Below are 25,775 nucleotides of genomic sequence, written 5' to 3'. Positions count from 1 at the left end.
TTCATGATCCTAAAAGATTTACTCCGACTTGACTGAGCGTTTCTGTAATATTGTTATGCTTTTTGTTAAGTCGCAGTAAATCTTTTCTGATCATGAATTCACCTGGCTTTTGAAATATTTTTGCAGTGGTCAAGATGTCCGTGACGGTGGCGAGGTTCTTGTAGTAATCTGCAATATAACTCAATAAACTCGTGGGCTCCGGATGCATTCAGATCCGAGTGCCTATGCGTTACTTCTTATATTCAAACCAAACTTTCTCAAATCACAAGCATCATTGACACCTTTTTGCGGTTCCCGAAAGTCGTGGAATCAAATCCCGTCCATGCCGCCTGCATTTAGATGGAGACAGACTGTTTGAGCACCATGTAATAAGGTTTAAGAGCTCACTGGAGGATGCCGGGCGGTTACGATTTCCAGAGCCCTCCACTACGGCATACGACATAATCATAACGGGGTGTTAGTACGCAACATTATTCTATATGTATCTTACAATTATTAAGTAGGGATGTGTTATTAAGTATCTGTTTGTGCTCACTAAGAAACTCAAATGTATCTACTGGATCTCAAAGGACCTTTGTCTCTGGCTGCAAAGTCTGCACTTTTTCACCACGTTACTTGAATGAGCACGTTGAATGGGAGGGACTAACGGTTACATACACGAAAACAAAACGTATGAGATGACGCCATAAACAGTTTACGAAGCCCTTCTACGTAAAGCGATCTCTCGCACCTGATTTAACTTATTGAAAAAGAAGAAAAAAATGCGCTCAGTGTGTCAGTGAAGATTACTTCACTGCAAGTACGCTAACCCTGTAAGAAAGCTTATGAGCAGGGGTAAAAGCGTGGCCCCTACATCAGCCCTTTTTATGGGTCACGCAAGCTATTCTAAACGTGACAATAAAAACAGAGTGCTCAGTGAAGACTAAAAAAAGAAGACAATGTGCACAATGCCTTCCAGGAGACATACTAGTCGATTCAATAGACGTGTCCAAAATTCTCAAAAATCGGGGAAACGCGACATTTGTTTGGTGCCTTTGCAACCACTCCTTCTGTAGCCGCAGGCATCTTACAATGGCTAGACGTATCTTCTGGAACAATAGTTGAGAAAGTAAATTAATCATTTTTTTAATTATTGAATTTAGGAGGTTTTGTCAGAAGGGAGGATAGAAGACGTTCATGGCAGGAACGCGTCGCAGCTTCGAGATTTCACGAAATCGGCCTTTTGTATCAATTGCGAAATAACGAAAGTAACCGAGAAATTCAGCGGCGATACAGAAACTGAAGCATGAAAGAACGCAACTACCATACTCTTCTGAGACGTCCGAAACAAGTGAACGTCGTTATATCGACCATCAACCGATTCTGTGTAGGTTGCCAGCTGCACTTGAAATTATGGCACGCTTGGCACACATTCGTTAATGAACACGAGAAAACTACATCTCTACAATCATTATCTTGAACAGTGACGTCGTCCTGGTCGTCCTCTTCTTGCGCCCCATCGATTTATTGATTGATATGTGGGGTTTAACGTCCCAAAACCACCATATGATAATGAGACACGCCGTAGTGGAGAGCTCCGGAAATTTCGACCACCTGGGGTTCTTTAACGTGCACCCGAATCTGAGCACCCGAGCCTACAGCATTTCCCCCTCCATCGGAAATGCAGCCGCCGCAGCCGGGATTCGGCGCCGCGCTGGACTTTGTGACGTGGCGCCACGCCCGTGGCTACGCGAAGCTGCGCGCCGACTCTGGAGGTTTTTAGCAAGCTACGGTAACACGTTACGGAAATACGACACGGTTCCTTTCTGTATCAGCCGGTCTCGTGTTGCCGCCTTGCCGTAACGTTGTTATTGTAGCTTGCTATAAAAACCTCTTCCCTCTTAGAGACAGGGCGCGAAGCAGCGTCAAAATTTTACGCTCTGACGTGCTGCAACCCATGCGTGTGGTGAGGCCATTAGGAGCCGCGTTCTAAATTATTAGTCCTGCAAATATATATATATTACCTAACCTTCAGTTCATGCACTGTTCGTCTGAATACATTTCACGGCTCGAAAAAATGCACTGATTGCGGTCTATAGTTCCTGACTGGTCATAAAATATATTGCAAGAAATCTTGAAGCGTAATTGGCTTGCCTTTCTTTCTCTAAATGCACACATTTATTAGTGTTTCCTCTGTAGTACTATCACGCTTCCTTTTCTTTTAAAGCTACGGTAACATATTTTGCTGCTGAGATATTAATTCTCTCGAGTTTGTCGCAATCGGTACATGTGCAAAATCGGTCTCACGTAGCTCTTGTAAAGAGGATAGTAGGCGTGTCCATAGGAAAGAGATTAGCATAACGCCGTAAGAATACCAACACCATGCGTGCACTTGCTGTAATGGAATCAGAGTGACTGTTCAAAAGTCATGACCAGGATTATGATAATCTTTTTTTTTTATTTGTCAAACAAAAAGGGGACGGTACTAAAAGTCACACGAGCGGCTTGACAAGGGACCCGACTCCATGCTACGTGACATTAGAGTGAACATTCATAAAGAAATGACTGCATTAGAACACTTACAATACTATATAGTTGACCAAGGTCAACAATTATACAAGAGTTAACTAGAAGCAGAAGCTACACTTTAACTAATGAAAACAAAAGTTATTTCATTACACGCTTGACACACACACAAGATAGAATTTTCATAGATTAACTTATTAGTATAAACTGATTTGTTGTTAAACTCTTGCAAGTTACGCAGATCGAGAGCTTTAAAAAAGGCCCCGCCGTGGTAGTATAGTAGTTAAGGTATACTCGGCTGCTGACCAGCAGGTCGCAGGATCGAATTCCGGCTGCGGCGGCTGCATTTTCGATGGAGGCGAAAATGCTCAGGCCCGTGCGCTCAGATTTGGGTGCACGTTAAAGGAACCCCAGGTGGTCGAAACTTCCGGAGCCCTCCACTACGGCGTCTCTCATAATCATTTGGTAATTTTGGGACGTTATACCTCACACATGAATCGATCATCAGCTTTAAAAAAGACCCACAAATTAAGCCCCAATTGTGAGCGAGTTATCACTAACGAACGCAATATAAACACGTCCAATCCGGAGTTTTTTTTTTTTTTACATTGGCAAAAACGTGTACTATCGGCGCTCGCTTGGCCGTATCTCCGCGCAGATTCGTGCGATAGGTAAGAGAGCCACTCACCACTGTAATTGGCAGCCGCTCTTTCAAGAGCAACGCGGCGCCATGCAATACCACAGCCCCGTGAGCGAACAAACGAAGAGATTGCACATTTAATGCTATCTCAATCCTTAACAAACGAAGAGATTGCGTAGAAGGACATGTAATGCTATCTCAATCCTTATTCCATGCCCAATGCCGCAACAGAGCAATCAGTGATAGGTGCCGTCTCGCAATGTTAGGTTTAGAGTTCGCGCAGGGGCTGATAAAATGCTGGTAATTGTTGCGACTATAAGATTCGAGTGGCTTCATTTTCCAGCGGAGCCTTTTCAATTCAACAACTTCGCGTGACCACAGGATTAGAATTAGGATGTTGTAGGTAGCCGGCGGATCTATAGCCTTGCATAATTTGCAGGCAATCGGCCCACCCGGTTTCTTCTTTGCTAATTGTAATTATAGTGTCTTTTTTTAATCAAGTACGGGAGCCTCTGTGCCATTCCACATGAAGTATTGTGCCGGTATACGCATATCTCACTGCATCATATACCCCAATACAATACATAAAACCACAAAACTAGCCTGCACCTATAGCTTGTGCAACGCAATAATGCGGCCGGTGCACTTTTTCTCCACCATCTTTTAGGGAGCGAAGCACTTTACAGGTTCTGGGCTTGTCCGCCATCCGGTGATGACGATGACGCTGATGACGATGAATAATAAGCGCTTTCCAGACCGCACATTCTCACCGCCCATTTCACGGTCGAACCCCTAACGTGGGTTGCAGCAGTTTCCATACGGATCAATCAATCAATCAATCAATCAATCAATCAATCAATCAATCAATCAATCAATTTTTCTGCCATGGATGAAAACGGACATGAACGCGTTCGCGCCTGCAAAAGGCAACGCCGACGCCAGCGCATTAATGAGGTTGCGATGTACGAGCAAATTAGGCGTTTTTTCGAGGACGGAAGAGAAGGAAGAGAAACAGACAGGAACACAGAGAGGGCCTGTCAAATTAAGCTCACGCAACTTAGGCTTATGATAATTACGAACATAATATTCGTGTTAATTAATATCACACTCTAGTGTGTTAATATCAAGGTAACGATCCTAATTAGAAAACATTGATTGGTTTTCACGTGTCAAAACTACGTTACAAGCATGAGTACATGCCGTACGGAGTAGTCGAAAGAACAGACTGGTGAAGAGTTTGGTATCCCGTCAATTAGTCTGTCACTGTCTGTGTGCTTCTTCGCGCTAAGGTTTTTCTTTTTTTAATTTCCGCGCCGAGGGCTCTGGAAATTTCGACCATCTGGCGTTCTTTTACGTGCAATAGCCTCGCGAGATACGCGGGCCTCAATAGCGTTTTCCACTCCATCGAATTGCGACCATCGCGCCCGAAATCGAACCAGCATAATCTATGCCAAAAATGCCCTCTTGTTGCCATACTGGGTAGCAAGATATGGACGCGGTGTCCCCCCCCCCCCCCCTTCGTTGTATCATTTAGCTTGCCGCATATGCCACATGCTTTCAGTCGCGGTGTGAGATGAGCCTACTCCGTCAACAGGCGTGTGAATTCATCATAGTCTCCATCGTCATTATTTCTATAGCATTATTTCTCTATGTTGACAGAAGGGCCCAAAGCCTCTCCCAGCGATCTCTGAATTGCCGGACACATATCTTGTGCAAGCTTATTCAATTTTATCCCTGCCGAAATTCTTAATTCCATCGCTCCATCTCACTCACTGCCGTCCTCGACTTTTATTTTTCCCCTTCCCTTAGTTCCACTGAGTTGCTCTAACTGACGTTTAGGAGCTTAACCTAGCTTGATCATTTATACAGCGTTGCTTAAGCTCCGCACAGTATAAGAAGCTATCGGCATCGTTTTTCACCCAAGAGCTTGTACGTACCACTGCTACCGATATGTTCAGGTTGGCGATTTCATTACATCATCCTGTTCGGTTTATATAGTGCGAGGTAGTACAATGCTGTAGAAGTACTTCAGGTTTGAAGTGACTTTTGAGTTTTTTATATTAAAACGATGCACCTAATAAATGACCCCACATAGGCACACCGGCATGTAGCAACAATGTTGTGCTTATGTAGTACATATATGTACCTTTGTAATACCTGTGTAGACACGTTGTACCTACTACACTGCATTTAACACTTCGAGGGCCAAAACGGAATGTTAATTTCGCAATATTGCCCACGCCTATATTAATACTGCACAACAGCAATCGCCGCGTCACACCTCGCGATCGCGTTAAACTTTCCCGTTCTGCATCAACTGATCAGTAATTGCATACTCCTTATCCAAAGGTGAGGCTCCGTGTCACGCGGTTACGACGCAATATAGCGAACAGCGCGTGAGCCGTGCGATATGTCACAACACACTTGCGTGCAACAACCAAGCTACGTTGTAACCAAACATTCTTTCTCGCGTATAGAGAAAGCCACCGTTTGAGAGCTGCCGTCGTTGCAAAGCGATCCGTCGTCCCCACTGTTTAGCCCAAATAATTAGCAGACGATATTGACCCAAAGACAGCGACGAAACAAAAGTATCGGCGTTAGTTTGCAAACAAACGAAATCCATCCTACGGAGTCAAAAAATAATAGTAATAGGAAGCCGATACGCACGTTCCACCATTCGCGACCTCGAGGAACCGGCTTGAACCGGCCGGGAGCAGCTGGAAGGAAAGTGGTCATTGTTGTACCGTTACGCTGTATCTCGAATCCTGGTACTTCGGAGTAAAGATAAAAAAATCTCGATAGGCATTGCAAAAGTGTATAGGCTCGCAACCTTGCAGCCTTTTTTCATCACGTGCTTTGGTACTTGTCAGAATTGAAGGACAAGCGCGGTGGATGACTCGATCGTCCCGTGCGCGAGGGAGGTACCAAAGAGATGGGATGTACCAAGGCCCTTCGTTTTGCTTATCACTCTCTTCTTCCTCCACGCGCCCATAACAAGGACTATCCGCGCTGCTCTTCGAGTCGGGGAACGTAGGAGGCGTGTGTGCCTCATATTTACACTGCATTTTAAACTTGAGGGCTTTAAAGAGGGGAGGGGGGGGGGAGGGGTAGACTGCGAAAGCCTATGGCCATAAGTCAACATTGCATACGCGCATTTAACTGTACATAAATACCCCACAGGTTATATGTGAGAATATCTAGTAATGGGTAGGGGGTTGTTTTACAGAGCACGACCAAAGCAAAAGAAAAGGAAAGTAAAGAAATATCGTGCTTGTACATACGCAATAACGGTCGCGTAAAAAAAAAATGTTAAGCGTCAAATAAAGACAATACATAACGCAAACTGTAATACATAAGCATAAAATACGACTGATTAACTTGCGATTGATTGATTGATATGAGGGGTTTAACGTCCCAAAACCACCATATGATTATGACAGACGCCGTAGTGGAGGACTCCGGAAATTTAGACCACCTGGGGTTCTTTAACGTGCACCCAAATCTGAGCACACGGGCCTCATTCATTTCCGCCTCCTTCGGAAATGCAGCCGCCGCAGCCGGGATTCGAACCAGCGACCTGCGGGTCAGCAGCCGAGTACCTTAGCCACTAGACCACCGCGGCGGGGCAACTTGCGATTGAACGAAACCTGGAAATTGAACGTCACAAAAGCGTTATTCTTAATGGTTAAAAGAAACTTTGGGCGCAAAAAAAACAAGAGATTCAACAGAACAGGAGACTAGATGGAAGCTATCTAACTTCATTCGGGGTTTCGTCAACAAATATATTAAAAAAACACACATGCGCACACAGACAAACACATTGTCAAACACGTTTTCACATTCGCCCCACCGAGGTGGTCTAGTGGCTAAGCTACTCGGCTGCTAAGCCGCAGGTCGTGGGATCGAATCCCGGCTGCGGCGGCTGCATTTCCTGTAGGCCCGTGTGCTCAGATTTGGGCGCACTGTAAAAAATCCCAGGTGGTCGAAATTTCCGGAGCCCACCACTACGGCGTCTCTCATAATCGTATCGTGGTTTTGGGACTATAAACCCCACATATAAATCATTCACTTTTTTTACATTTCTTGATGCTTTATCTGTAGCCTTTCGCGACGCTGTGCAGCCACGTTCGTGCTCGTCCAGCACGAGCGTTTACAACGATGAAAGTCAAGCGCGAGGCGCACGAAGTCACACATATTTCTGACCGAACGTCTTGCATAACTTCCGCAGCATTGCACCTGATGAATGAAACGGAGTATATACGCGATAATTGGAACATAAAGTCAATCAAAGTTTAATCGAAGCAAATTAGAGTAGTAAGTTTTTACAAGTGAATCATGTGCAATAACAAAGAATTCAGTGTTGAAGTGAATAAACTAAAAATCAACACGGGATGCGACAGAGAGACAGGGTCTCTCCACCACCCCTGGCGCGGTTTAGGCCCACGCCTCAATCCGTTGGTTAAAAAAAAAGTTTGTTCACTCACTCACTCACCTTGGCTACCAAGTAACCGTTCGAATCGAGACGACTGAAAGATAAATATAGAAAGTAACTATGCAATCGACTGAAACCGCCAACGTAATTCAATGAGTGTGTTGTGAGAACATACAGTGTTGTGCCCGTGCTCTGTCAACAGGAAATGTGAATTTGCGCACTCAGGTGGCGACAGAAGCGGTGAGAAACACACCAGCGACATCTTGTTCAAAAAAAAAACGGCGCCAGGTTTTTTTTTTAATAGGAGATAGGGTAAAGACACATGGTAAATGAGTCCCGTCAGGAAGACAAAGGTGCGGGGAGGAGGAGGGATTTGTGTTTTGGTGCCTTCACTATGCTTTCGGGGAAGGGGGGCCAAAGGGGAAAGGCGAAAATAATGTTTTTGTGGAAGGGGGGGGGGGAGCACACGACGTGCCCTCCCACTGGTCTACTGCTTGTTTACAGGAGCATCAATGCAGGGAAGCTATTCCCATTGTGTCCACTTAGTGGGCATGTCCACTTCGGCCTCCACTGATCGGATGGAGCTCGGCAAGCAGCGCGCCTCCTCCCGTTTCCGGTCTTTCTTCCGCAACGTCATTTTCGACACCGCACAGCTTTCAGAACCCTCGACACAAATGAGAAAGGGGGAATGCGTTTCGCCGCGAGAAATGCTGGCCTCAGAAATCCGCTTCAGGACGCACATCTCGGACGCCGTGCATGAACTGTAAATCACGCTAGCCCTTGAATTAGGTTTAACGCAGCCGCCTGCTTCACGCACCTGAAAGGTCGGTACGCACTCTCTGCATCGTTCTTCAAGCATCCCAGCACGTTCATACTGAAGCACATACTTGATAAGTTTAATTCAGCCCTATTATCGTACGTTTCGTCCCCTTTCGTTCTCTTTACACTGATAATGTGCCACGAGTTCGGTGCGCCGACACGTCTACATAGTCAAGAGCAGCATGACGTCAAGCCCGCACCTTTTCTTTTTTTTTGTGCCTAACTAAGCGCTCTCCGCGGAATCGGACATTCGACTAAGTGGGCATAACGAGAATTGCGCTCCACCCCTCAAGTCTAGTATACTTGGGCGAACCAGCGTGAGTGAAAGTTGCCGGGAACGATCAGTCTTGATAGGACGGTGTTCCAAAGGTCTACACGAAGCCGCTTCGACGGAACGTTTCCAATCTCACGCACGAGATTCGCGCGATTCGCAAATCACGCCAGATTAGAAATGAAGACAGCGGCGTTTTCTGCAGCGTCAGTACGGGCCCACCGCCAGCCACATCTGAATAAATCGTACAATTTCAGCATTCACAAGAGATAAAGAGGTGCGCGTACTCAGTCCCTTTTCTTTAATGATAAAGCAACGCTAAGAGCGCGGAGCGAGTGACTGCCCGCTTCTGCGAAGCCAATCTTATCGCGACCCCGACGTACGATTGGTGAAGAGCAGGAGTAAGGATACGCGCCGCGGAAGATGATGGATTGCGCGTGCGAGAAGAATGAGAGCGAGTGTGTGCGGGCAAAACGCGTGATATCACTCACACACACACACACACACACACACACACACACACACACACACACACACACACACACACACACACACACACACACACACACACACACACACACACACACACACACGCACGCACGCACACACGCACACACGCACACACGCACACACGCACACACGCACACACACACACGCACACACACACACACTTTCTTTGACGTACGTTCGCACAACACCCACGATGAATTGAACGAATCACGTGGAAAACCTCCAGCACTTGTGACGCCACTGTGCGCGCACGCCACGAAGAAACTCGAGACTGCACAACGCAGGCCTCCGCAGACCAGCGACGGAAAGCGCGCGACAAGGCCTCCTCCGAGAATCGCGCGGCAGGAGCGGGTGGCTCAGACTGTACGAATATATGCCATCATGCACTGTCACGTATACACGGCGTGGTGCACAGTACTCGAGCGCCTTTCCAAGCTGCTCTCGCGTTTGTGGCTGGTGAGTAATTATAAACATGCGGGTTTTTTTACGTGCCAGAGAGAGAGAGAGAGAGAGATAAAGATGCAAGGAAAGGCAGGGAGGTTAATCAGACGCACATCCGGTTTGCTACCCTGCACTGGGGAAGGGATGAAGGGGAGAAAAGAGGTTGCAGAGAGATAAGGAGGTACACACAATCACGAGCACACTCGGGGGAGCACACACAGTCTACACGCGGTCGCTCAGGTCTGTTGACTTTAAGTAAAGTAGGAGTGCTTTAGTCGCTTTCTGCGCAACTGAGGCAGATGCCCAAGGTCCTAGAATCTTCTGCACACAAAATGGTCTGGAGTCAAGTTGATTCAAAACCATCCGGAGCTGGCATCGCTGTGTGTCGTAGCAAGCGCAGCTGCACAGGACGTGTTCAATGGTCTCTTCAGCTCCGCAGTAGTCGCATGTTGAGGTGTCTGCCATACCAATGGGAAAGGAGTACAAAACAACGATATGATTAAGAGGTGCACGTGGATAGTCGAGAGTTCTGGAAAATTCGAGCAGTGTGTTAACGTGCGCAGCGCAACAGCGTGCACGCAGTATACAGCACGACTCGCTTTCCCATTTCGTGAGTGATCAATGAGAGAATCAGTCAACAAACCAACCAACCAATCAATCAATCAAACAATCAATTGTGTGACACTGCGCTATCAATCTAACTTATTGATAGATGCACATTTGCATATGTGTCTATCGATCACAAAGATGCCCATGATAACTTCGTCTTGTAGGAAGTGGATCAATCAATCAATCAATCAATCAACCAATCAATTAATATTTGTTGTTTCTGATACTTACAATGCGATTTTCATATAGGCAGGGAGTCACTATACCTTTCAAGGGGTATTCGATAGAAAGTTATCAACAAGCGCCTACACTCTTGTTTAAAAGTCCGCTTCAAAATTTCCGAGAGCCTTGCCAACATTTTTCAATGCCAAGTTTGAGTTTTCTTTCTTTTAAGAAACATGGCGCTTTCGCCCCAACAATCCAGTGCCCACGTTGTGGTCAAATGAACTGCCTGCCAGTGGCGCCCCACCACCTGTTGGACTAGAGTGCATTACATTTTCCCACCCGACGCAAAGTGCCCAGTCACATTTTATCATTAAGAGACAGCCAATACTCAAACGTGTAATTGTTGAAACAATGCGGGACAATAATAATGGCCAGACTATACGCAAATGTACTGATCACTACCCAATTCAACCGATGATGCTAATGATGACGATAGTCACCAATCATCCCTGAGTCTGTCACAACGGACTGCATACTCATTGCTAGATGCAGCCTTCTTAGTAAGCGAAAAATGGCACAGCGAGACATCGAGAAATCAAGAGACCACGTTCTAGTCGAAAAGAGCGTTATCTCCCAGAAGCGCGCTTTGTTTTTATCTATAGCTTTACCTATTCATTCCAAGCTAGCTTTACGAAGCTGAAGGAACTTGAACAGCTTAACAAAGCTCGGTGACCTCCCGTACCAGGTGCCACAAGATAACCCAACCTTACATCATCTCATAAGCTCCACGTGCCTTGAGGTTACCTCGCATCACACTCGTATCTGCCTTATTGTTGAAGTTGGGAGCCCGACCCTTGTCGCAATCTTACTTAACCAGATAGCGATATCACATAGTACGATGTGTGCCGTGTACAGACGCCCCAAAGCCAAGGCATCAGCGGGATAGGCTTCATGTAAACACTTTGGCTCAGGCTGCGACCGGTAACAATTTCGCCTTACGGCCCGGGCGACTTGAAGGTGCATCGAATCACACCATAACTTCTCTCATAATCCTATGTGATGTGATGGAATGAGATACCATATTTTTAATAATTAATTGATTAATTAATTATGTTCCGATAGGTGGAGTACAGGACTAAAAGCTCGAGAGCTTGACGTGGTGCCGACCCCGTTACAAGTTGGCAAAACAGCTAGGAATGACAGACAATCATAAAGAATAAGACAGACATGCATAAAGAATACCATATAAAACTTACACGTATAACATTGCGTCAAGTAATCTAAAATTTATGAAACAAATGTAGTAAATGACTAACACAGTTTAAGTGCACTTAAACGTGGCGGCGCCGTCACTTGTGTTTTATATCCCGAAAGAGTACAACATGACTGTTGCGAAAAAGTGACGCTCATTGCGCAGGCACAGTTGTGGATAAATTCGTTGATTGCGTTCTCCTTAGCGCCAGAACAAGATCTTGAGCTGTATACGTAGCCAGCTGTCAATTACGCCATTGCTACGAAGTATTGTAAGCTAATTATTATGTCTACACATTACTTATTGCCAGTAGTACCGATAGCGGTTTAAAGAAAAAAGCTATTCTAACCGAGAAGTTGGGAGAAGATCGTACAATTAATGCAGGGTAAGCGGCTCGCAGACGGCATGTCGAACAAATTCGGCTGTTTTTGAAGACTGCGCATAACCGGGGCAGTAATATAATACTGTTCAAATACTCGAAATTATCGACAATGTAATGGCAATGTTACCAAGCATGAAAAGGGGTAAATCTTTAACTCCATTCAACAAAAGGGTAAAGAAGAAGGGCACGTCAACACAAGGAAGCCTATAACAGATATGCATGGGTTTGAGGACCTGAGGTAAGTCTTGAACAAGGTTGAAGCCCTGAAGAGTTAAACGTGGACATATAAATGGAGTGGCAAATAAAAAGCGGCCGAAATTCAAAGACTAGAGAAAAGTTTAAGAGCAAAAGACCGAAGACTGAAATCGCAAGACTGGAAAAAAACTTGAACTAACGACTAAAGTTAGGGGTGTTGCGCACATGTTTTCTTCCGGCCGGACAATTAATCTGTCTCAAGGAGCAGTTATAGAGCTTCACCATTAACCGATATTTCCCGATTTGCGCTTCTCGTAATCCTACATGTTAAACCCCACATATCAATCAATCAACATTCGGCGATTTCACACCCGATTTCACCAAAAAAACACGACAGCGCCCATCTCTTTCTTTATCACCCGACGACGGCGCATGCCTTTCGAGACGGCCTCTCGTTGTGTAATTTGTGTGTACACAACACACACATCACAATGTGAACTAGGGAAGTGACTTGACCTTGGCTAGAGCATCGAGGGCCACCCTTATCAAGTCGGAAGCTACCTGGCACGGGACCGCGATAACACCACGCTCGTCGCGCCCAACAGCAGCACGAGGCGTTTGGCCTCACCCACTGAAGCGATCACGCCACATTGCGTGGGGAAAGGGGGAGGGGGTAACGGTAAGCGTAGAATGTGTATGGCGAGATTGCAACGGCGAGTGCCCCAAACTCGCGACAGCGTGGCGAGTTTCCTTCTTTCCGTCGACTGTGACGTCTACAGTCGACGGAAAGAAGGAAGGGCAAAACAAACCGCGCGGTTGTCCTCTTTTGCATACCACGCACGCTTTCTCGTGGTTGTCCGCAGACAGACGGGGGCTCTCCATTGCTTCGTCACGGTCACACGCGTCTCCGCCGAAATGGCCCCGACAAGCAAAGATGGTGGTCAGCATGCAAATTATCTCAGGTCGCTCGTGGGGTATATGGCCCGTTGGGAAACGTGTACGGTGTTGAGTGAGAAGGGCAAAGATGCAGCAGCCCTTCCGGGAAGTGTTAGGCGCTACGTCGGGTGTTTTTGATGACGCGAGTTGGCCTAATCGTGAGCCGTATACACTTCAATTTATTCGCCCAAGACAAACATATTTGCTCGCAAGGCGAAGAGAATGACAGCATAGTCTTTCCAGGACTTTCGCCTTGCGAGATCAGAAGTGGAACCATTCGGGTCGCAATATTTGGTAGTGTTAGTTTTACAATTGTTGACATTTTGTTCCCACTTGATATCCACGACAACGAAGTTGTTGATTTGTGTGTGTGTGTGCGTGTGTGTGTGTGTGTGTGTGTGTGTGTGTGTGCGTGTGTGTGTGTGTGTGTGTGTGTGTGTGTGTGCGTGCGTGTGTGTGTGTGTGTGTGTGTGTGTGTGTGTGTGTGTGTGTGTGTGTGTGTGTGTGTGTGTGTGTGTGTGTGTGTTGTGTGTGTGTGAAAACGCGGCAACGAAATCCGGGTTCTATGAAGAAAAGCATACGCATTGCCGTCACAACAGCAAATAAGCGTAAAAAAATAATTCGCTCGTCGTAAATTACCACCTCCAAAGAAACCAGAGGCGGAACGATAGAAAAGGGGGGAGAGTTGACACCACCCTCCTCCCCGAGCTTGTGTCGGCCCCTCCACTCTCTCCATTCAGAGCCTGTGGCCCTCCTATTACCGACTAGGACAAAAGAGGGAGACCACCGTAAGCCCAAATTAACAGTATGCTGTGTTAAGATTGTAACTACAAAAAAGCAAGAGTCAAGACCCCTTCCTCTACTGTTTACTTCACGGCCACCTCTTCCCCACCCCTAAAATGAAGGTCTTTACCAGGTCCTGTAAGAAAACCTTCATTCGCTCTGGTAACCGCCATTGATGCGGTCGACTGTATCGCACCAGAATTCATGTCCGCTACCCATGCCCGTAGAACAATTTCATGCCAAGCTCCTGTGCATCTGATTAGTTTAGAGCTTTGAGAGTGTAGTCACACGACTGAAAAGTCGAGCAGCCAGCGACTGCATCAAGTGAAGGCACCAGCTGCCATCAGTGGCTTTGCATAGTGGTTGCGCGACTGGTGCTATATAGTCGCATATATGTGAACGGTTCACCGGATCAATAGGAACTTCGTTGTTCCTATAAATCTATTCCACGTTAGAAAACAGCGGCAGGCACCGTCGACACATGCTGAGGCGCTTGTAGCAACGCTGCCGCGTACAGGCTCCGCCCAACCCAAAGCTCGCCAGCGTCCTCTACAATCACGTGACAACTGGAAAACGCGGGAGGCTCCCCGACGTGCTTTGCTCGGAAGCAGCTTTAGAGAACCAGCTGAGTCAGTAGTCACGTGATCATAAGAGGAGGCGGCGAGCTTTGGGCTGGGCGGCGCCTGCCTGCCGTGACGTCGCTACAAGCGCCTCAGTGTGTCGACGGCGCCTACCGCTGTTTACAACATGGAATAGGTCTATATACACAACTAGGGAGAAACTTTGATGGTCTCTCTTCCGCGGCGGGCACCCGTCTCAAGTAATCGACATCTTTAATAACAATACCAGGGGTTTGTCGTCCCTGATCCACAATTTGATTATGAGAGACGCCGTGGTAGACGGCTGCGGAAATTCCTACCATCTAGTGTTTTCCAGCGTGCTCTGACATCACACACTACATGGGTCTCGGACATTTCGTCTCCTTTGAAATGCGACCGAGATAGATCGACACCGGCTGTGCACCGCCGCACGTGCCCGACTCCCGAGCCTACCGCATCCCTCTCAAAATTTCGTGAATGAGCCCGATCACGTAACAGTAGAGCATGCTCGTCGGAGACACGGAGTATTGCCTTGTCCTGAGCTCTTGACCGAGACGCCCACCAGATATATGGTGGCCGAGGCACGCGGTATCATCCCGAAGTTCACGACGCGATCATGGTTTCACGGTCACGGGACACTGTTGCGAAACGCTATGTCCAAGATGGCGTCTCCAACCGAGGTGCGCGTTCTTCCACTAATATATGGCTTCCTACAATATTTACTGGAGGGAATTGCGACGATGCGACCATTCAGTCAATCCAGTGACAACCAGCCACAGTGGAAATGATGGGTTAGTGCATAGATTTGCCCAATCTTCGCACTCGCGGTTTCGAACACGCTTTTCGTCTTGTTTCTTGTTGCAATTTGACTTTTGTTTCAGACAACAGAACGGCTCGTTTTGAATATATAGTGAGATTATTTGAATTGACAAGACTAAAAGGGTCCAGGTAGCGAATTGAGATTGCTGAAGTTCGTCTTGCGGCAAGGCGTCTGCACACCACAGGGTGCCGAAAGGCCGAAAGGCCTTGGCAAGTCCATGTACTACCCATAATTACCATTCTTGCTGCACTCCTTATAGACCCTGGCTTCAAGTTCCGCCTAGTGTATTATTATAAAATTCTGCGGTTCATATGTCCCTGACGCTCCATTGCGCATCCTTTCACATGCCACGTCATGGCTATTCTTATTTCAGTCACACTGTACTAAAACTGTATCGGATAACCACAGGTAGACGCAATTAACCGAGCGGTTCGAAAGAAGTACGGTGGATAACCGACAGCAGTAGAGGACACTTCGTGTTTCTATCGATACGCGAAAGCACCTGCACTGCGCGAGGACAGCTCTGATACAGAGAAGCGAAGGTGAAGAGGTTAGCGTGATGCAAGTTTGGCACGTACATGGACTACAATGCAAGCTATCCACAAGAGGAGGTGTGCCTAGCAGGGCGCGGTGTCGAAATACAGCGTCCACGCGCAATACAGACACAGAAACCCACCACCACTGGGCGACCGCAATCAGAGCAAACAAATGGTACGCGCAGTGCTTCCGTTTTCGAGTGGGAAAGCGCGGAGGAGATCGTGTTTTTTGGCAAACAAAAGCTTCGTGTTTTTTTTCCTTTTCATTTTATTTTTTCTGAGACCCCAAGTACAGCTAAGCACAGTTTGCCCGTTTCAGCTATCTCAGTGTCGAGTGCATGGGAAAACACAAAGAGAGTGCCTCGATCACGCAAACAGCATCCGCGTGCCTTTTCAACGGCATGCAACATTGGTGTCACATTGTCTAAGCAATCGACCAACATCAGCGTTCATAATGTGATAGCACTATTGGATATAGGAGCCGATAGATGCACATGCAAGCCTTGCAGGCACTTACTTGATGGTGCCATTAATGATAACTTTGCCGCATGGCAGGACGCGATCGTGGTGGCCGTGGCGGCGTATTTCACCGCGACTGCTGACAGGAGATTGCGGCGAAAGAAGAAGAAAAAGTCGTAACAAGAAATCAAGTGCACTGAGAAGTGGCGGTCAAGGGGCGCCATTGTGCTTGCGCCTCCTACGCGGGAGTCACTAGTCGTTTAAATGCCCAGTCCCGCTGGACGTCCACAAGTCTTTCCTATAATCGGAAGGAACGTACTTCGCACTATAGCGCTCACTGTTGTAAGCACTGACATCACGAGAAGGCGGCCCCTCCGTTCTGATCTCTAATCCTGTCGCTTCTTCTTCCCACTCCACGCAAAGACACTGAGCTGTGCTCTCCTATGACCTGCAAAAAAAAAAAAAAGTCACAACACCCAGGTTTGGTCGTCAAGAGCGGGGCTCCACAGAGCCTCATAGAGCTTCGACGAAAGGGTCCTGGTGGTAGTGTGTCAGTACTGTGCCGGAAATTCACACAGCATATAAGCGGAAGCGTAGCTGGGTGGCGTCGAGGCAAGCCCTTGACGTCCCCTCATGGTAAGCCTAGGCCCACCCACTTAAACCTGCTGGTTTCTTACAATAAAGTTTATTCCTCCTCCTCCTCCTCACAACATACCCACGGAGTGAATGATATGTGGGCGACTCTCCGGAGGTACATCGGTAAGCCGTCAATCCCACTCGCAGCCGTTCCAGAGTTTCGAAGAGCTTGTCTACTTCCGCGGACGAAAGCATGCACGAACGCGTGCAGTTTGCTCAGCTGGCGAATCGGGGCAAATAGTTGTACTTGCGGCGTTCTTGCCAGCATTTCACCGTGTTGAGCACGCCCCGCATGAAGGTCAGGCCTCGGTTGAGCACTTCGTCCATGAACTCGCGCCCGCCGCTCTCGAGTTCATTGGAGGTTGGAGCTGCGCAGCACGGCCATCCACCCCGCCGCAGCTTCATCTAAAGAGACTGCATTTTCTTCTGCTGGAATCGCACATTTCCAGAGAATGTGCCTAAGTGATGTGTGAGTCCAGCCGCACAATTTTCAGGAATCATTTGGATAGATATCTAGGTATATCCTAGTAAACGTTAGGGAAGGTCTGGGCTTCTAATTTGCTTTCAATATACCGCTTCGTATCTATCGAGTTTGGGGCTTAGCGCTGGATGAATACATCGAGATTTTTTTTCGTGACGTCACAGTATAGGGTCATTCTATCCATCTCCGTCCAGTCCTCCGCTGGATGTCCATCCCCTGAAAAGGACCTTTCTACGCCAGCGCCCAACGTGAGATGGACCTTCCCATTGAGATGGGGTACGGGGTTGGGGGGGAGGGGGAACATGTGATCCGGGAACCATATATGTCACTCTTCCGTCTCTTCGGAGGTTATATCGTTCGCGTTGGCATTGAGTATAGCCGCGGCCTCTGGTGAAATGCTGCCTTCTGCATAATTTCTGACCGCGGTCAGCGAATCACTTGGTATATATCGGCTACCGGGGCAAACGATGACTGGGACTATCGCCACTTCTTCTATTACCTCAGGCTTTCTGCCGCGTAAAATACATGAGCTGACCAGTTATTTGTCAGTATTGAGGACTGCCAGTGCGAAGGCCCATCGATCAACGTATTTTGCCGCATCTACGAACAGTGCTTCATTGTCCCTATCAAAGGCTTGTAGTAATTAAGAACCTGGCTCTACTCTCTATTCGACCTTGATTTAGTTCGGTGTGCATGTTCTGTATATTAGCAAAAGATTTTCTCTGACCGGGCTAGGGAGAGATTTCTTATCGCCCAGCTGCTTGTGATAAGCTATCCCGAGTTTGTCCAGGACGCTCCTGCCCGTTCGTGTCCTGGTTTCAGTTTCAGTTTCAGTTTATTATTCATTTCAAAAAAGTAGTACAGTAATATTAATATACAGACGAGGGTCCCAAAGGTTAGTCTCTCTATATTTACAAGATTGCAACCGCCAGGTACTCCCTGTCAGTCCCTACGTCGGAGACGCCCGCTACGCGCTAAGCGCGTCCTGCAGGACTGAAATAAAGTTTTTTCATTTCAGTCCATTCCATCTATTAGCTCTTCAAGCGTATATTGTGCGTGCCCAACTTTAGTAGAAGTAGCGTGCTTGTGCTGTCTGGAAAGTCCAGCGCCATCTTGTGCGTTCTCCTAATTAGAGTGTTCAGCTTAGTTTTTCAGGCAGTGTACCAATTGTGGTAGGCAGCCACGTATGCAATGTGACTGACCAATCACGAAGGAATGAATGAGTGCGATAACACTGGCCTCTGTCAAGCCCCGGTGTCTATTGGTGATTCTTCTGATCAGCCTTCACTGAGTTCTTGACCTTATTGTCTCCAAGTTCCTCATCGTTGCTCCGTTGGCACCATTCGATTCTATTAAAAATTTTAGAAACTTAATCTACTTGACCCTAAGAAAAAGAAGGAAGGAAAACATTAACAGAAAAGTGTTTGCGGTGCGTGCTTTTTCCGCAAGTCCCATCTAGCAGTGCTGGCTTCCCTCAGTAGAGGGCGCCACAAGCAGCTGCCACCCTGTCATACATAGCCTGTCATACATAGGATGTATGACAAGCTCAGGGGAATGCACATAGATGAAGGTGGCTCCAGAAGTCTGGGTAGTGATCACAAACGTATCAAGCTAAGTTTTGGAAGAGCAGTGAAAGTGGGAAGGAGACAAGATGAGCAACTACAGGAAAATTTTTATTCAGAAAGGCAGACTGAAATAGCCACTAAACAAATTGAGAAAGTAATCACTGAGGATAATAAAACAGTGGGGACATACACGAATCTAATTAGACTGTTTGAGCTAGAGCTTGCTAAGGCACGTGACAAGTCACCCCGAAAAAGAAGACACAAACCCAAATGTTGGTGGGATGAGGAAGTTAAGAGAGCCATAGCAAAACGTCAGGAAGCCTCTAGGGAACACAAACATGCTGAGCAGCGGGGTGAACCGACAGATGATGTTGAAAGAAAATGGGAAATCTTTCTAAGCTGTAGAAGGGATGCATCCCTTCTGATCAATGAAAAGATTAGAAGAAAGGGAGCTCAGTGGCTGGCAGAAGTACATAAAAAAGATAGAAAGGCAGCTGCGAAATTTTGATACCATCTAAACTACCTAAGAAATGAGACGAGCCTAGAGCAGAAGTTTATAACTACAGCTCAAGGTGCTAGGCTAGAAGGGGACGAAGCTACTGAATATATAAGAACAAGGGTGACAAAAAAATTTCAACACAAAAGTGCTTTATGCACCACAATAGACAAGGATTAATAAAGTGGCGCAATGGCTCCATTTTCCAACAAGAGTGGGAAAGGGCTGAGAAAAGGGTTCCTAGTAGTACATCAACAGGCCCAGATGGCATTCCAATTATGCTGATAAAGACATTAGGTCCGAAGTCTAAGCAGACTTTGAGAGAGGCAGTGAGCAAAATAATAATCGATGGAGAAGTTACCGATGGATGGAAACTTAGCAGGATGAGCATGATCTATAAAGGAAAGGGGGACAAAGCTGACATAAACAACTACCGTCCAATAACAGTGACATCAGTGGTCTACAGGCTGGCGATGCAGATTATAAAGGAAAGACTGCAGGCATGGATAGAGGATGAAGGGGTGCTGGGGGAACTGCAGAATGGGTTTCGTAAACACAGGAGGTTGGAAGACAATCTGTTCTGACTGACGCAGTGCATCAAATAGCAAGAAAGGAACACAGACCCCTGTGGCTAGCATTCTTGGATATCAAGGGAGCGTACGATAGCGTGGTTCAAGAGGAATTGTGGAGAATAATGGACACACTAGGCGTGGAAGATGTAGTCACTAACTTTTTAAAGGAGATCTATAAAAGTAACAAGGTAGTTATAAAGTGGGAAAAACAGGTATCCAAGCCTGCAAAGGTAAAACGGGGGCTTAGGCAGTGGTGTCCTCTGTCACCCTTATTATTCATGATGTGCCTACAAGGATTAGAGGCCAAATTAGAGGGAAGTGGACTGGGCTTCAACCTCTCTTTCGTCAATCAAGGAAAACTCATTGAACAGGCACTACCAGCATTGATATACGCAGATGACATAGTGCTAATGGCCGACAACAAGGAAGATTTGCAGAGATTGGTGGACATCTGCGGTAATGAGGGAGATATGTTAGATTTCAGATTCAGTAAGAAAAAATCAGCAGTCATGATTTTTAATGACAACGAAGGTAGTGAGCTTAGAATACAGAAGGTCACGCTAGAGATAACAGATAGATATAAATATCTGGGCGTATGGATAAACAATGGGGCCGAGTACCGAAGGGAACACGAAATATACGTGTCGACTAAAGGTAGCAGGAATGCAGCGGTAATAAAAAACAGGGCACTGTGGAATTACAATAGGTATGATGTTGTGAGAGGAATATGGAAAGGGGTCATGGTTTCTGGTCTGACGTTCGGCAATGCGGTCTTGTGCATGAGATAAGAAGTTCAAGTAAGATTAGAAATTAAGCAACGTGGAATAGGTAGGCTTGCCTTAGGAGCTCACGGGAATACACCAAATCGGGAGTACAAGGTGATATGGGATGGGCATCATTTGAGGGCAGGGAAGCTAGCAGCAAAATAAAATTTGAGAAGCGATTGAGAGAAATGGGGGAGGAGCGTTGGGCTAGGAAGGTATTCAGCTACTTGTACATGAAGAATGTCGATACAAAATGGCGGAAGCGAACCAGAAAATTGACTGGTAAATACTTGGAAAACAGCAGGGGGCCAAACCAAAAAGAATTATCCGTCAAGAAGAAGGTGAAGGAAGCTGAGACCGATATGTGGAGAATTGGCATGATTAAGAAGTCCGCACTAGAGATCTATTGAACTTTCAAGCAGGAAATTGCCAAGGAAAGGATCTATGATAATACTCGAGGTAGTTCTCTGCTGTTTGAGGCCAGGACGGGAGTATTGCGAACAAAGACATATCGGGCCAAGTACGAAGGTGTAGACACGGTATGCAGTGCGAGTGGAGAGGAAGAAGAAACTGCCGAACACTTGATAATGTTCTATGAAGGGCTTCACCCTGTAGTTCAGGTTGATGGCGCAGAGTTTTTCAAAGCACTGGGGTTTAGGGATAGTGAGGGCAAAATAGACTTTAAGCGGGTAGAATTAACTAGAAGGAGGTTATCTGATTGGTGAGTCAAGGCACGAGTGAAAATTGAACCCTCCGCTGCAAAGTACGAATTCTCAACCTCAGCATTTAAGAAAAAAAAAATAAATCTAGTTTTCGGTTCATTAAGTATTACGGCTTGGTGGCGCTAGCCACCACCCGATCTAAGGGTACAGTCATATCCATCCATCCAACCCTACGTGCCCTGTCGATCGAACTGCAAGGCTATTATTACGATGCGACGCTTGTACGAAAAGGCAAGTGTTTCTAACGCTTTGCTAAGACGACACGGTGGTTGCAGCTACCCGTCACCTCGCGTTCTACACCTTATCACATCCGAGACAGGCGCGCAGGGCGCGCGCGCTTCGTTTTCCAAGATAACTGCCAGATAGCACTCATGTCTCACGTGTGACGTGACTTGATGCGCTCGTTCGCCTCCGCTGCACGCTCGAGGCACTCTAACGCAGCGCCTCCAGAATACAGTTCACCGATTTTTTTTTTTGCGCAGAACATCAAATAAACATTTTGTTCACTCCCTCCAGACGCAATCGTCTTTCGACATTTGCAGTGTAACATGCAGATACGGGGCCAATTTTATATCTTCCAACCAGCAATAGCATACTTCCTTTGCCTAATCGTCGTCAACCCATCTTCGAGCTTAATTTCTCGTTATGACAACTATCGTTATCTTGAGCACGACAGGTCGGCAAGCTCACTAATAAGTCAATACACTCAGACTTACTCAGGCTCAGATCAAAGCGTGAGTTGAGTCTGAATGAGTCCAGGTGCAGTAACGTTTTGGTGAGATTGAGTACGAGTGAGCCCTGAGCGCAAATGTTTGTTTCACAAGCGAGTTAGAGTCAGCTCCACTTTTTTTCTGCCCACCTATGATCGTGGCACACGTTCGAACTCAGAAGCGTGGTTCTGGCGTTACGATGAGTTGGGGGTATACACATTGCGTGCCAGAAAGCACGGAGCGGGGAACAAGCGAAGCTGAGCGAATCAATGTAGAACAAGAACAATCAAAATCATGGCTTTCGCTAACAAATCGTCTTATACGAATGCCCTGTGACTCATTCGGGGCAATGTCAGGAAAGCAGCCCGCAGACCGTCGCATTTGTTCTTTTTTATCTAGGGTTTTACACCCCATAACCACGATATCGTTTCGAGAGACGCCGTAAGGGCTCCGTAAGTTTCGACCACCCGGGGTTCCTCAACGTGCACCTAAATCTAAGTACACGGACCTCAAACATTCTCTCCTCCATCAAAAATGCAGCCGCCGCAGCCATGGATTGGAACCCGCGACCCTCCGGTTTGACGGTCGAGCTCCGCGACCACTAGGCCGTCGTGGCGAAGCACTCGAATAGATCCTCGCGCCACTTGTGAAAACAGACGTTATGCGTTTCTTGTACTGCGCGAAGACGTGCGTGCAAGACGTGACAGACTCGTCACAAGTCGTTTCGCACGCGCCCCCGCCTTCTCTCGTCTCGGTCAACGTACTGTACAAGAAGACCGTGCAGCGATAAGGCCAGTTCTTTTTTTTTCTAAACTGTGCCGACTGATGAGTGGCGCCCCGCAGACCATAGAGACGGAGACCAGACAAGCACACCACGGTTCTAAAACAAGAACACCCCGAGCGAGGCGCTTAGAGCACAAAGCGAAACTTACCCGTCGAACGATCGCCTTCGAGAAAAAAAAAAGAAGGGAAACATATCGGAAAGGTGCAAAGAAGAGAGTTGGGGGGAACAAAAAGCACCAGTCATTGCGGAAACGACCTATAACGACGTGGAGGCGTTTTGGGTGAACTCCAAATTGGCGGGAACTCTTTACAGGCCGTCTATAAGACGTCGTTTCTCGGCTGAAACGAGCGCCATTATACTGTCTGGTGAGGAGTGCGTGCTATCCGGCCGTTTTAGTTTAGCCTTTGAAGCTCCTCGAGCGCGCAGCTGTATACGGCACTAAGGTAAAGTACCTCGAGTGATTTATTTTTCATTCGTTTTTTTTTCGAGGAAATTCAGCCTGAGCAAATAGTATATCGAAGTCAGTATAGATAGCACCTGCCGAGAAACGAGATCATTTAACGTTCGCTGTTATAGAGAGAGCGATTTGAAAGTGCTGGGAACCTCTAATGCATATCCCTAGGATGCTCGCAACATCCGTCAGCTGTCGTGGTGGCGCTGCGCTATAAATAAGCTCTTACACGAAGCTTCGATCCCTCTCACTGTAGCCACATTTTAGTTGTTACGAAATGCAAAGGCACCAGTATTCCCGAATCAAAACGCGAAAATTGAAGGCTGATCATGCACGTGACTTCGTTTCCAGCTTCTACAGCCGTAGTGTGGACATGAACAGACAGACAAACAACTTTATTGAGGTTCTGAGAGACTAGCCGGGAAGGACAAAAGATATATGTTTTTTTTTCTGGGGATGTCGGAGGTAAGGGGTGGGGAGAGGGTTCAGCAACGCTTTATGCGTGTTCGCGAGTGCATCTGCATGTATACGTTCACATATATACGTGTAAAAAATAAAAATTTTAATGGAGGGGTGGGGGGGTTATCTACTTCACCCTGGCTACGCCAATGGTTTTATAGTATACGTGCCATATCGGCGTAATTTTGGCTTGGAACCCTCGCATCAGAGACAGCATGCATTGACCTTAGTCACCAGAATCACAACGACATGACGCTCGACATCGCTAGTAGCAGTATGCATACTATAGAAAAAAACAAAAAAGTGTCACGTTTGAATGCGCGAGTACTGTATTTGACTTTACGATTGGCCATATTGGCTCCACGTGGTCGAAACCGATTCCGAGCTCTCCTTCACAGCACGCGCCTCATTATCGCATTACTGTTTTGGCAAGCAATACCCCAGATTTTTTCTTCACAACGGAGTTTGAGATTGTTACGTGTGGCGTAAGAAGAAACTATCTTCGTGCATCCGCACGTGTTATGTCATATTCGTCTTTTGCTTCACTACAAGACCACGCGCATCAAGTTTTCCTCTGCGGAATGTAATAGCCCTGATGGGCGAGACAACAATAGAGGAGGCGCTGGGCAGGAGAGCGAGCGAGATGGAGAGAGAAAGAAAGAAAGATATAAATTCAGAGAAATATAGAAACGAGAGAAATGGTAGTGGCAAAAAAAAATGGAGAGATAGCAGGAAAAAGATAGAAAGGCACATAAACAAAAAAAATGTATTCCTTTACACCAGCGTTCTTCGGTGGAGCTGTAGAAGCGGAGGTCAAACAAGCGAACTATTGGCCAGCAGAGGAGTTTAAACTGCGTGACGACAACGCGTAAGAACATAGAAACAGGCACGCGTGCGATGCGCTTCGTGTGTGAGCGAATGTTTACGTTATCACCCGATGGCTTCGCGCAGACTTGTCTGCTGAATCTACGAAACTAGCCTACCAACATACCATTCTGTGTTGTCCGTGGCATAGCGCTGAGGAGAGTGAGTATGATGCAAGAGAGTGAAGCACATTGCATATTCATATGTACTAAAGTATAGAAAGAGATTGGAATAGGAAGTGCAGGTAAGGGAAAGGGTGAGCAAGGGCACACATAGCACAGCTGAGGCAAGTGGAGAAGGAACACGAGCAGGAGGTGGGAGAAATGCAGACGGTCAACCATATATATGGGAGGTTATTTCAGTGCTGAAGTATGCGTGCCCATGTTCGCTTTGCATCAGTTTACATTTCATCGCTGGGGCTTTCTTTCAGCTGCGCTGTGCATTGGAACTTACGGACGTTACGACCGGTGAAGCCACGCATATATTGTGAAGTTACAAGTTATTCGATTTGAATAATTATCTGCTATAGCCTATGTTCCCGTCACAATTTGTTGCTGTCACATTCATTGCTTCGCCGTGGCAATGAAACTATGATTTTCTGTAACCTAAATACAATTCCTTTCAGATTTACGCAGCAACGCTAAGCTCGCTTGACAAAATTCGCTGCGGGGCTGGTTGGCGATACATTCTTACTTAATACAGCGACGATACGCTTGACGAGTACAAGACAGACAAGTACTTGACAGGTCGGGCGCTGACTCAGGCTATTTTTACTGAGATCACATACAAAATTGTTGGAGTGAGCATCCACCCTGTCATGTACTCGTCAAAAAGTACTCGTCAAATATATTAAGTAAGAAAGCTAAGCTCAGAAAGATAGATGGGACCACATCGACGCGATGCCATACATCAAGCCC

The sequence above is a fragment of the Rhipicephalus microplus genome, chromosome 10, assembly GCF_043290135.1.
Source record: "Rhipicephalus microplus isolate Deutch F79 chromosome 10, USDA_Rmic, whole genome shotgun sequence".
Lineage (NCBI taxonomy): Eukaryota > Metazoa > Arthropoda > Arachnida > Ixodida > Ixodidae > Rhipicephalus > Rhipicephalus microplus.
This window is presented reverse-complemented; position numbering follows the sequence as displayed.